Genomic DNA, 13,351 nt, shown 5'->3' with positions numbered 1-13,351 from the left:
TATTTTTGTGAGTGTGTATGTGTATGCTTCTGTGCGAGATTTTGTCTCTATAGTTTTGTTTTCATGATTTGTCCTAGGGTTTTGTCCTTCCATTTGTTTGTTTTTACTTAAAAAATCATTTTTTCTTAATAATTATTTTTTATTTTAATAACTTTATTTTATCTTTATTTTATTTTATCCTCTTTCTTTCTTTCTCTTCCTTTCTTTCTACTTTTTCTCCCTTTTATTCTGAGCCATGTGGAGGATAGGCTCTTGGTGCTCCAGCCAGGAGTCAGTGCTGTGCCTCTGAGGTGGGAGAGCCAACTTTAGGACACTGGTCAACAAGAAACCTTCTGGCTCCACATAATATGAAACAGTGAAAATCTCCCAGAGATCTCCATCTCAACACCAACACCCACCTTCATTCAACAACCAGCAAGCTACGGTGCAGGACACCCTATGCCAAACAACTGGCAAGACAGGAACACAAACCCACCCATTAGCAGAGAGGCTGCCTAAAATCATAGTAAGGCCACAGACACCCCAAAACACACCACCAGACGTGGACCTGCCCACCAGAAAGACAAGATCCAGCCTCATCCACCAGAGCACAGGCACTAGTCCCCCTCCACCAGGAAGCCTACACAACCCACTGAACCAACCTTAGCCACTGGAGACAGACATCAAAAACAATGGGAACTACGAACCTGCAGCCTGCAAAAAGGTGACCCCAAACACAATAAGATAAGCAAAATGAGAAGACAGAAAAACAAACCACAGATGAAGGAGCAAGATAAAAACCCACCAGAACTAACAAATGAAGAGGAAATAGGCAGTCTACCTGAAAAAGAATTCAGAATAATGATAGTAAAGATGATCCAAAATCTTGGAAATAGAACAGACAAAATGCAAGAAACATTTAACAAGGTCCTAGAAGAACTAAAGTGGAAATAAGCAACGATGAACAACACAATAAATGCAATGAAAAATACTCTAGATGGGATCAATAACAGAATAACTGAGGCAGAAGAACGGATAAGTGACCTGGAAGATAAAATAGTGGAAATAACTACTGCAGAGCTGTATAAAGAAAAAAGAATGAAAAGAACTGAGCACAGTCTCAGACACCTCTGAGACAACATTAAATGTACCCACATTCGAATTATAGGGGTCCCAGAAGAAGAAGAGGAAAAGAAAAGGACTGAGAAAATATTTGAAGAGATTATAGTTGAAAACTTCCCTCATATGGGAAGGGAAATAGTCAATCAAGTCAAGGAAGCACAGAGTGTCCCATACAGGATAAATCCAAGGAGAAACACGCCAAGACATATATTAATCAAACTACCAAAAATTAAATACAAAGAAAAAATATTAAAAACAGCAAGGGTAAAACAACAAATAACACACAAGGGAATCCCCATAAGGTTAACAGCTGATGTATCAGCAGAAACTCTGCAAGCCAGAGGGAGTGGCAGAACATATTTAAAGTGATGAAGGAGAAAAACCTACAACTAAGATTACTCTACCCAGAAAGGATCTCATTCAGATTTGATGGAGAAATTAAAACCTTTACAGACAAGCAAAAGCGGAGAGAGTTCATCACCACCAAACCAGCTTTACAACAAATGCTAAAGGAACTTCTCTAGGCAAGAAACACAAGAGAAGGAAAAGATCTACAATGAGAAATCCAAAACAATTAAGAAAATGGTAATTGGAACATACATATCGATAATTACCTTAAATGTAAATGGATTAAATGCTCCCACCAAAAGACACAAACTGGCTGAATAGATACAAAAACAAGACCCATATATATTCTGCCTATAAGAGACCAACTTCAGACCTAGACACACATACAGACTGAAAGTGAGGGGATGGAAAAAGATATTCCATGCAAATGGAAATCAAAAGAAAGCTGGAGTAGCAATTCTCATATCAGACGAAGTAGACTTTAAAATAAAGGCTATTACAAGAGACAAAGAAGGACACTACATAATGATCAAGGGATCGATCCAAGAAGAAGATATAACAATTGTAAATATTTATGCACCCAACATAGGAGCACCTCAATACATAAGGCAAATACTAACAGCCATAAAAGGGGAAATTGACAGTAACACAATCATAGTAGGGGACTTTAACACCCCACTTTCAACAATGGACAGATCATCCAAAATGAAAATAAATAAGGAAACACAAGCTTTAAATGATACATTAAATAAGATGGACTTAATTGATATTTATAGGACATTCCATCTAAAAACAAATGAATACACATTTTTCTCAAGTGCTCATGGAACATTCTCCAGGATAGATCATATCTGGGGACAGAGATCAAGTCTTGGTAAATTTAAGTAAATTGAAATTGTATCAAGTATCTTTTCTGACCACAACACTATGAGGCTAGATATCAATTACAGGAAAAGATCTGTAAAATAAACAAATGAATGGAGGCTAAACAATACACTACTTAATAATGAAGTGATCACTGAAGATATCAAAGAGGAAATCAAAAAATACCTAGAAACTAATGACAATGGTGACACAATGACACAAAACCTATGGGATGCAGCAAAAGCAGTTTTAAGAGGGAAGTTTACAGCAATACAATCCTACCTTAAGAAACAGTAACATCCCAAATAAACAACCTAACCTTGCACCTAGAGCAATTAGATAAAGAAGAACAAGAAACCCTCAAAGTTAGTAGAAGGAAAGAAATCATAAAAATCAGATCAGAATTAAATGAAAAAGAAATGAAGGAAACTATAGCCAAGATCAATAAAACAAAAAGCTGGTTGTTTGAGAAGATAAACAAAACTGATAAACCATTAGCCAGACTCATCAAGAAAAAAAGGGAGAAGAATCAAATCAATAGAATTAGAAATGAAAAAGGAGAAATAACAAGTGACACTGCAGAAATACAAAAGATCATGAGACATTATTACAAGCAACTCTATGCCAATAAAATGGACAACCTGGAAGAAATGGACAAATTCTTAGAAATGTACAACCTGCCAAGACTGAATCAGGAAGGAATAGAAAATATGAAGAGACCAATCACAAGCACTGAAATTGAAACTATGATTAAAAATCTTCCAACAAACAAAAGCTCAGGACGAGATGGCTTCACAGGTGAATCCTATCAAACATTTAAAGAAGAGATAATACCTATCCTTCTCTAACTCTTCCAAAATAGAGCAGAGGGAGGAACACTCCCAAACTCATTCTACGAGGCCACCATCACCGTGATATCAAAACCAGACCAATATGTCACAAGGAAAGAAAATTACAGGCCAGTATCACTGATGAACATAGATACAAAAATCCTCAACAAAATACTAGCAAACAGAATCCAACAGCACATTAAAAGGATCATACACCATGATCAAGTGGGGTTTATTCCAGGAATGCAAGGATTCTTCAATATAGGCAAACCAATCAACGTGATACACCATATTAACAAATTGAAGGAGAAAAACCATATGATCATCTCAATAGATGCAGAGAAAGCTTTTGACAAAATTCAACACCCATTTATGATAAAAACCCTGTAGAAAGTAGGCTAGAGGGAACTTTCTTCAACATAATAAAGGCTGTATATGACAAACCCACAGCAAACATCATCCTCTATGGTGAAAAACTGAAAGCATTGCCACTAAGATCAGGAGCAAGACAAGGTTGAACACTCTCACCACTCTTATTCAACATAGTTTTGGAAGTTTTAGCTACAACAAGCAGAGAAGTAAAGGAAATAAAAGGAATCCAAATCACAAAAGAAGAAGAAAAGCTGTCACTCTTTGCAGATGACAAGATATTATACATAGAGAATCCTAAATATGCCACCAGAAAACTAATAGAGTTAATCAATGAATTTGGTAAACTAGTAGGATACAAAATTAATGCACAGAAATCTCTGGCATTCCAATACACTAATGATGAAAAATCTGAAAGTGAAATTAAGAAAACACTCCCATTACCCATTGCAACAGAAAGAATAAAATATCTAGGAATAAACCTCCCTAAGGAGACGAAAGACCTGTATGCAGAAAATTATAAGACACTGATGAAAGAAATTAAGGATGATACAAATAGATGGAGAGATATACCATGTTCTTGGATTGGAAGAATCAACATTGTGAAAATGACTCTACTACTCAAAGCAATCTGCAGATTCAATGCAATCCCTACCAAATTACCCCTGGCATTTTTCACAGAACTAGAACAAAAAATTTCACAATTTGTATGGAAACACAAAAGACCCTGAATACCCAAAGCAATATTGAGAACAAAAAACGGAGCTGAAGGAATCAGGCTCCTTGACTTCAGACTATACTACAAAGCTACAGTAATCAAGACAGTATGGTACTGGCACAAAAACAGAAAGATAGATCAATGGAACAGGATAGAAAGCCCAGAGATAAACCGACACACATATGATCACCTTATCTTTGATAAAGGAGGCAGGCATGTACAGTGGAGAAAGGACAGAGTCTTCAATAAGTGGTACTGGGTAAACTGGACAGGTACATGTAAAAGTATGAGATTAGAACACTCCCTAACACCATACACAAAAATAAGCTCAAAATGGATTAGAGACTTAAATGTAAGACCAGAAACTATTAAACTCTTAGAGGAAAACATAGGCAGAACACTCTATGACATAAATCACAGCAACTCCTAGAGAACTAGGAGTTGCTAGAACTAGCAACTCACACCCACCTCCTAGAGAAATGGAAATAAAAACAAAAATAAACAAATGGGACCTAATGAAACTTCAAAGCTTTTGCACAGCAAAGGAAACCATAAACAAGACCAAAAGACAACCCTCAGAATGGGAGAAAATATTTGCAAATGAAGCAACTGACAAAGGATTAATCTCCAACATTTACAAGCAGCTCATGCAGCTCAGTATCAAAAAAACAAACAACCCAATCCAAAAATGGGTAGAAGACCTAAATAGACATTTCTCCAAAGAAATATACAGACTGCCAACAAAGACATGAAAGAATGCTCAACAACATTAATCATTAGAGAAATGCAATTCGAAACTACAATGAGATATCATGTCACACCAGTCAGAATGGCCATCATCAAAAAATCTACAAACAATAAATGCTGGAGAGGGTGCGGAGAAAAGGGGACACTCTGCACTGCTGGTGGGAATGTGAATTGGTACAGCCACTATGGAGAACAGTATGGAGGTTCCTTTATAAACTACAAATAGAACTACCATATGACCCAGCAATCCCACTACTGGGCATATACCCTGCGAAAACCAAAATTCAAAAAGAGTCATGTACCAAAATGTTCATTGCAGCTCTATTTACAATAGCCAGGACATGGAAGCAACCTAAGTGTCTATCATTGGATGAATGAATAAAGAAGATGTGGCACATATATACAATGGAATATTACTCAGCCATAAAAAGAAACGAAATTGAGTTATTTGTGCTGAAGTGGATGGACCTGCAGTCTTTCATACAGAGTGAAGTAAGCCAGAAAGAGAAAGACAAATACCGTATGCTAACAAATATGTATGGAATCTAAGAAAAAAAATGTCATGAAGAACCCACGGGTAAGACTGCAATAAAGACACAGACCTACTAGAGAATGGACTTGAGGATATGGGGAGGGGGAAGGGTAAGCTGGGACGAAGTGAGAGAGTGGCATGGACATATATACACTACCCAACGTAAAATAGATATCTAGTGGGAAGCAGCCACATAGCACAGGGAGATCAGCTCGGTGCTTTGTTACCACCTAGAGGGGTGGGATAGGGAGGGTGGGAGGGAGGGAGACGCAAGAGGGAAGAGATATGGGAATATATGTATATGTATAACTGATTCACTTTGTTATAAAGCAGAAACTAACACACCATTGTAAAGCAATTATACTCCAATAAAGATGTTAAAAATATAATAAAATACTTGATATAAAAAAAAAGTCTTTAAAAAAAGTGGGGGACGGATAAATTAGGAATTTGGGATTAACATATACACACTACTATATATAAAATAAATAACCAACAAGGACCTACTGTATATCACAAGGAACTATACTCAGTATCTTATAATAACCTATAATGGAAAAGAATCTGAAAAAGAAACAAAATACACACACACACACACACACACACACACACACACACACACACACACACACATATATAACTGAATCACTGTGCTTTACACCTGAAACTAACACAAGATTGTAAATCAACTATACTGCAATAAGAAAGGGGAAAAAATATCGAATTACTATGTTGTGTGCCTGAAAAAGAATGTACTTTTATTTTGATAGCATTTAGATTATACTTACATTGTTTTGGTCAGTTGTACACCAATAATATTTGAAAAAACGAATCTGAAAAAACTGTTAAAAATAACAAACAGAAAAGCTGGAATTTATAAAAGTTTAGTCACATTTGCCTACTTAAAAAATTTAAAATTTCCTCCAGGGCTTCCCTGGTGGCGCAGTGGTTGAGAGTCCGCCTGCTGATGCAGGGGACATGGGTTCGTGCCCCTGTCCGGGAGGATCCCACATGACGCGGAGCCACTGAGCCTGTGCGTCCGGAACCTGGGAGAGGCCACAACAGTGAGAAGCCCGCATACCACAAAAAAAAAAAAAAAAAAAAAAATTTCCTCCACCAAAAATCCAAAGAAACAATAAACGAAATTAATAGGCATAAAACAGACTGGGAAAAAATTTGCTACACATATGATAGAAAAGGGAGTAGTAATGTCTTTATAATAATTCAGCTTAATTCATTGAACATTAAATCAAGTGCAATGGCAGTGACTATTTCTTTCCACACAAATCGGTATGGGATATTAAAGGTTGTGGTAAACACCTTTTACAAGGAAAACACTTTGTTTAGGAAAAATAATAAAAATTAGCTACCAAGATTGTTCATGCTGTATTCACAGTGTGATGATTTGAACTGCTCACCATTCCCGGTCAGCCTGTTGCTGCTGCCTGTTCCTGTCTCTGTGTTTCTCCCTGTCCTGTCCATTCCACCTTCAGAGCCTTCCTTCCCACCTTCTCATGGCCAAACCTATTCTCCTACCAGGAACGATCTCGGATGCTGCCTTCTCCTTGAAACGTCCTTGATGACTTCCATCCCCCAACTAAAGACAAGCTCCCCACTTTCTGAATCCTTACTCTCTTGTTGTATGGCTATTTAGGCCCTTGTCTTGGTTCTATTCTGAAATCATAAAACTTTAACAGCAGGATCCAGGCCTAACACATCATTGCCACCTAATACCATTCCTCTACAAAGTATATTAACTTTGATGAAATCCTAACGTGTGAGTAAGGAAGGAATGCACGATTGCTGAGTTTCTCTCTTAGCTAGGTAAACTTGATTCCTGAAGCTTTCTTCTAGGTAATAGGAATATACAGAACGTTCTTTGCTAAGAGTGTGCTACTAAGAATGATTAATAATATTGTTTTAGGAATTTATTTAAATTACAAAGCCTTTCTCTACCTCCTTCCCATCACTACACCTCTGCCAAATGAATGTGTCTGGCATGGTAGCAGACACATAGCAGGTTCTCTGTAAATTGCCACTAGTCCTGAATCTATTGCAGCCTTTCAAGTTTTAAAGAACTTCTAGAAACTATTAAATTTCTGTAAGACATAAACAGAAGGGATAGTGGCAAATTTGGTGCATTCACATCAAAATGATCCAAGTGGTTTTTGATCCAAAATATCCTCCCTCTCCCCCAAATGCAGTAGTTTTAATGTGTCTGTAACCAAAGATAAGACACTATGTTGAAATCACTCTAATTATTATGAGAAATTCTTTTCTGTCAAGGTGAAAACCACAATAGTGCAAGGTTAAATGGCTGTCAGTCATCCCTACATTTAACAGCTTAGAGTTTGAAGAGCTTAAGCAAAGGAAGTTTCAAAGGGATTTAGAAACCCTGATGTCGTCTCTGGTCTGTATCAGTCACATTGTTTAGTAGAGATTAAACAGTAATTACCAAGGTTCAGTGGAAGATTTGAAGGGTAACAATTTTCAAAAAGCCAAACTGATCAAATGTGTCAACACACTAAAGAAATCATAATGGGCAGAGAGGTTTGGAAGAATCTCTTGTATTCTAATAACTTCTGTGACAACATCCTGCTTGGATGTACAAAACAAGCCTTTTTACAAATAGTTCACCCAACTTGTATCATTCTGCTGATGACTTCTCTCTAGAAGTACAGCTAATTTCCCAATCGTTAAAAAGTGCTAAACTTCATATGTTGCCTTGGTTCATAATCTGATTACTAAGAAACACAGAGACAGAATTTTCCTTTTTAAGGGAAAACAAAGGTCATCTTCTGCCCCTACTGGCTAGTGATGGGCCTGAACAGTTACTATAGCAACACCATCTGTTGTCTGTAGAATGAAAGCCCATTGCCAGTTCCCCAACTCAAGTCACTTCTTTCAAAGCATCCTCCTTATTCTTTGTTAAAGCTGATCTTTTCTGATCATGCTTAAGAACAAGTGGTATCCTAGTCCACTGGATAAAGTTCAAGCTCCTTAACCTGGCACCAAGATTCCCCATAGCCCTGGCCCTGTGTATTCAGATTTGCTGGTCCCTTCCTCACATCTTACATTCCAGGAGCACCAGCCTTCTTGATAATTCCATGAATACATCCAGTTGTTTCATACTTCTGAACCCTCCACTGCTCGATCCTTTCTAGAGGACACTCCCTCTTCCTGACCACTTGGCCGCTCTACTCACCTTTCCATTCATTCATCTAATGATTATTGAAAATTACTGTGTGCCAGGCTATGTGTTAGACTCTGAGAACACTGCCATGAATAAGACCTTGTCCTGCCCTCATGGACCCAGGCAATCACAAGCTTCCTCCTCCTCTGTGGAGCCTTGCCCCAGCAGCACGCCCACAGTGGACCCCTCCCCTCCACTTCCCTTGTTCCCAGTATGCATTGTCCTCATCACAGTGCCCTGTAATTACCTGCCTCCCTGACTAGACTGGAAGCTCATCAAGGCAGGGATCTTGTTTTCTCCATCACTCTGTGATACCTGGCTTATGATATGTGCTTTATAAACATTTGTAGGGAAGAAAGGGGTGGGGGGAAGAGAGACTGCACATTTCAACCATGGAAATTTCACGTTTTGAAGTATCTGCCCTCAGTGAAATGGCTGCTGCCTGCATTCTTGGTTGTCCCCCAGAGCCCCCATTCTGGCCTTCCCTGTTCTGTTAAAAAAATGTTTTGTTCTCCTTTCCTCTCCTAATTCTACCTGGGATTCCTTAGCATTCTGTTCATGACTGGCCTTTCTTCTTATACCCCATAGGAAATGTTGAGGAGAATTTAGGGCTTCAGAAATGAGGTGCCTCCATTTGGGAGGCTATGTCCTCCATGTGAAAAAGAAGCACCTAGTGGGTGATATTGTTACAGAGCTTTGCACTGATTTGTCCAGGACCCCACTTGGTGGCTGGGACCATGTTCCAAATAAGTTTCAACAACTGAGTCTTGATACAGTGTCTTGAACCCACCTAAATGTCTGACACAGATGCTGAGGATGAAGAAAAAATACAATATTGGTTCCAAGGAAGCTCAGTAACTCTTGTATATAGTGCCAGATAGCCCAGCACACACTGACATCACCACAAAAAGAGAGAAAAAAAATTCTAGAAGCTGTTTTCATTTTGGCTTATAAGCAAGTTCTCTGTAATTTTAAGAAATATTTTTTTTATTTTATACTTTAGCAACATTTTGTTTGAGTTATAAATTAGGGTGGGTGTGCACGATAAGAATCTCAGGGCTTAAGGGCATTAAAGCCATGGCTCTCAAAGTGTGGTCTCGACCCAGAACACAAGCATCAGTTGGGAACTTGTTAGAAACAAATTCTGGGGTATACAGAACACCTGCATCTTCCCAAGTGCCCTAAGTGATCCAGATGCCTGCTCAAGTGTGAGAACCACTGGTGTAAAGGCTTTTACCTGACCTTGATGTACAGAGGAGACTCAGATACTGAACCTGTAATTCAAAAAGCCATTTCTAATTCGGGATCTCTTGAAGCTCCACAAATGCTACCTCATTCACCCTCTCCACTCCCCAGTGACACAGGAAGGGGAGGCATCACTGCCCCTGTTTCAAATGAAAATAAAACTGAGTCTGGGGTAAACCGGCCACCAGCAGCATTTTCAGGGCTACAAAGTTACGACTTTCTTGGTTCAAAGAACCAGAAGGACATTTGCATCTGTTGTTCTCTCCTCTCTTGTTGAGGGTTGGAAGAAGCTCTTGAAAATGTTTGTGGAAGATAATTACAAACCTGTCATGCTCAATGGGCAACTGGATATTTCCAAGATGCATATGCTGATGCTGCCTGTAAGTGAAGCATGGCTCAGTGGTGGAGGGTTCCTGCTTAAGTGACAAGGCTTATACTCTGACATATTGAAGTTTCAATTGTCCCTTGGATCCTGTTAACATTTGGATGTATATCAACAGCCATGATGGTTAATAAGCTCTAACTATTATTTCAGCTGGTGAATCTCCCCAAATGTAGTTAGAGCAAAGCAGCTACTGTCTACTTGAGCAATCTCATGTCCGATGAGACTACGTGAGGGGATTTCTTCACAGCTCCTATGCAAAGACAGAGAAGCACCTGGAATCCAGAAAGCCATCATACTCTCATCTGTAATGAGTACCTCCCCAGACAGGTGTTTCAAAAGCTTGCTGCCCCTCATGTCAGTGTCCGCCAGTCCACCCCTCCCTCTCTGCCTTCCCCCACACACTTAGGAGTTTAGCTGTTACCTTTCTCTGTCCCTGAATCACTCACCACTCACCCATCAGGTTTCTGCTTTCCCAAACTCACTAATAGCACTCACCTGGCTCCCAGCTCCTCTCCTGTTCCCTTTGTTTCTGCAGGTTTATAACAGCTTTATTCCTTTGCTGTCACTTTAGTGGCACTCCAGGCAGGGATGAATGTGTAGTTTTAGTCCATGTTCCTAAAGCTCATTTTTATAAAATCATACAGTCTAGAAGGGAATTTAGATATTGTCTATTCAATCCAGCACTTTTTTTTTTTGGCAGTGAAATCTTTTTTAACACAATCTTATGTAGAAGTTTAATTTATAAAACAGGTAAGAGTGAAACTATTTTGGTTGAAGCTGGGAAAGGAGGAGAGTCTGCATCTAATTTCTCTTAAAATATTTAAAAATATTTGTTAAGGGCCTCTTCTGCACCAGGCACCATGTTAGACAGGGCTTCTGTCCCTGTGCTGCTCAGGGTCCCCCTCCCCACTTGCTAGCTCCTGGAGGTCCCCAAGGAACCCAGTTTGAAAATTACTGAGCTAGTCTAACTGAGGTCCAGAGAGAGAGTGAGTGCTTGGCCAAAGGACAGCCCTCCTGGTCTGCAAATTCAAACTTGGGATAACTGTACCTCATAAGTGTTACTGATGTACAATTAAACAAGTCACAGGGTGATGGTCAGGAGAAAAAATTGGGGAGCTGTGTTATAAGTGAGGCTTCTCACACAGAGATGTGGAATATGCTAGAAAAAGGTTATAAATTGTGCATAAACTCCTAACAAAATAGTGGTGAATGCTGGCACTCCTGAAAATTTCATCTTTATTCCTGCCATTCCTTTCTTTTTTTTTTTTACTTTTTATTTTATATTGGAGTATAGCTGATTAACAATGTTGTGACAGTTTCAGGTACATGGTAAAGAGACTCAGCCATACATACACATGTATCCATTCTCCCAGAAACACCCCTCCTATCCAGGCTACCATATAACATTGAGCAGAGTTCCCTTTGCTATACAGTAGGTCCTTGTTGGTTATCCATTTTAAATATACCTGCCATTCCCTTTGAAGGGACTGCTTGTGGTCACATGACTGTGGGACATATATACAATGGAATGTTACTCAGGAATAAAAGGAATGAAACTGGGTCATTTGTAGAGACATGGATGGACCTAGAGACTGTCATACAGACTGAAGTAAGTCAGAAAGAGAAAAACAAATATCGTATATTAACGCATATATGTGGAATCTAGAAATATGGTGCAGATGAACCAGTTTGCAAGGCAGAAATAAAGATACGGACACAGAGAACAAACGTATGGACACCAATGGGGGAAGGGGGAGGTGGGATGAATTGGGAGCTTGGAATTGACATATATATACTAATACGTATAAAATAGATAACTAATGAGAACCTGCTGTACAGCACAGGGAACTCCACTTCATTGTACAATAGAAACTAACACAACATTGTAAAACAACTATACACCAATAATATAAAAAATTAAAATAAAAATTCACCATCAAATTTCAAAGAAAAAAAAATCTCACCCCTTTTCACCCAGGACCTATAAGAATAGAGTCATCTATCCCTTGGTATCCCTGAGGCATTGAACCCTTATGAATACTAAAACCTGTGGCCGCTCAAGTCCCCTGTACACAGAGGCCTAGTACAGTGAATACAGATGGCCCTCAGAGCTGAAGAAGCTTCTGTCCAGGGCTGGTTGAATCTGGGGAAGTGAAACCCGCAGATAACAGACTGTATCCTCTGCTATTCCATCTGTGTCAGGTGACAATTTATCATCCAATGCTAGAAGTTATCACAGTTGGGTTTGTTGGGTTAAAAAAAGAAGAAAATAAAAAATAGCGTTTTATCCTTGAAGCACAGCAATCCCATTTATAGAGACCAACAATGCTAAAGAAATTTCGGCTTTGTTTTTCAGACCAAATCTCTTCTAGTAACTGGCTGACCTTCAAAGTGATGGTCCTTTCAGCTTGAATGAATACAGTGTTTCTATAGGACCAATGAGGTAGAAAAATTCCTCTCCCAGGAAACCTGTAAAACCTATTATTGTGCCCTGCCAGGCCACCATTGGATCACAGTGGACCACTGAATTTAATGATTTCATCCTTGGAGACCCAGGGTCGTTTCATCCTTGGAGACCCAGGATAAACAATTCTTCTTTGCATTTCCTGGCCCATGGGTCAGACATTCAACCTCTGTTGGCCTCAGTCTCCTCATCTGTCAAATGAGGTTGGATTAAAATATGTGTAAGATTCTTTCCAAGCTTTCTACTTGTTGAATATTCCATTAGAATCAGTAGGTATCAGTATATTTTGGAATCTGAAGAGACTTACTCACCTAGACTGCTGCAGCCCAGCACATACTTCAAACATCTGGCCAGTGCTTCAATATCACTGTCCTGTCAGAACAAGAGAGATTTACTTCTGTGGGTGGTAGACATGGAAAAATGTTCTCGCCACACGTAGGCAAGACAAAACACAAAAAAATCCAGTTGCAAACTCATTGTACAGTATGATCCTATTTTTTTAAAGAAAACTCTATATTTATATGTATATCTACTGGTACATCTCTTCCCTCATAT

The 13,351-nt window shown here is 38.9% G+C and overlaps 1 long non-coding RNA gene across 1 annotated transcript in view; it reads right to left on the bottom strand.

Annotated features, from left to right (window-relative positions):
- Positions 1-13,099, bottom strand: part of LOC141278527 (uncharacterized) — a 94,271-nt gene extending 81,172 nt beyond the window's left edge. The window contains exon 1 of the long non-coding RNA XR_012331291.1: positions 10,828-13,099. This is a non-coding gene — a long non-coding RNA (uncharacterized lncRNA). The remainder of the gene's footprint in view (positions 1-10,827) is intronic.
- Between the last annotated feature and the right edge of the window lie 252 nt (positions 13,100-13,351).

This window comes from Tursiops truncatus, chromosome 4, assembly GCF_011762595.2.
Source record: "Tursiops truncatus isolate mTurTru1 chromosome 4, mTurTru1.mat.Y, whole genome shotgun sequence".
Taxonomy (NCBI): domain Eukaryota; kingdom Metazoa; phylum Chordata; class Mammalia; order Artiodactyla; family Delphinidae; genus Tursiops; species Tursiops truncatus.
Note: the sequence above shows the minus strand (reverse complement) of the source record. Positions and strands in the feature narration are given on the sequence as shown.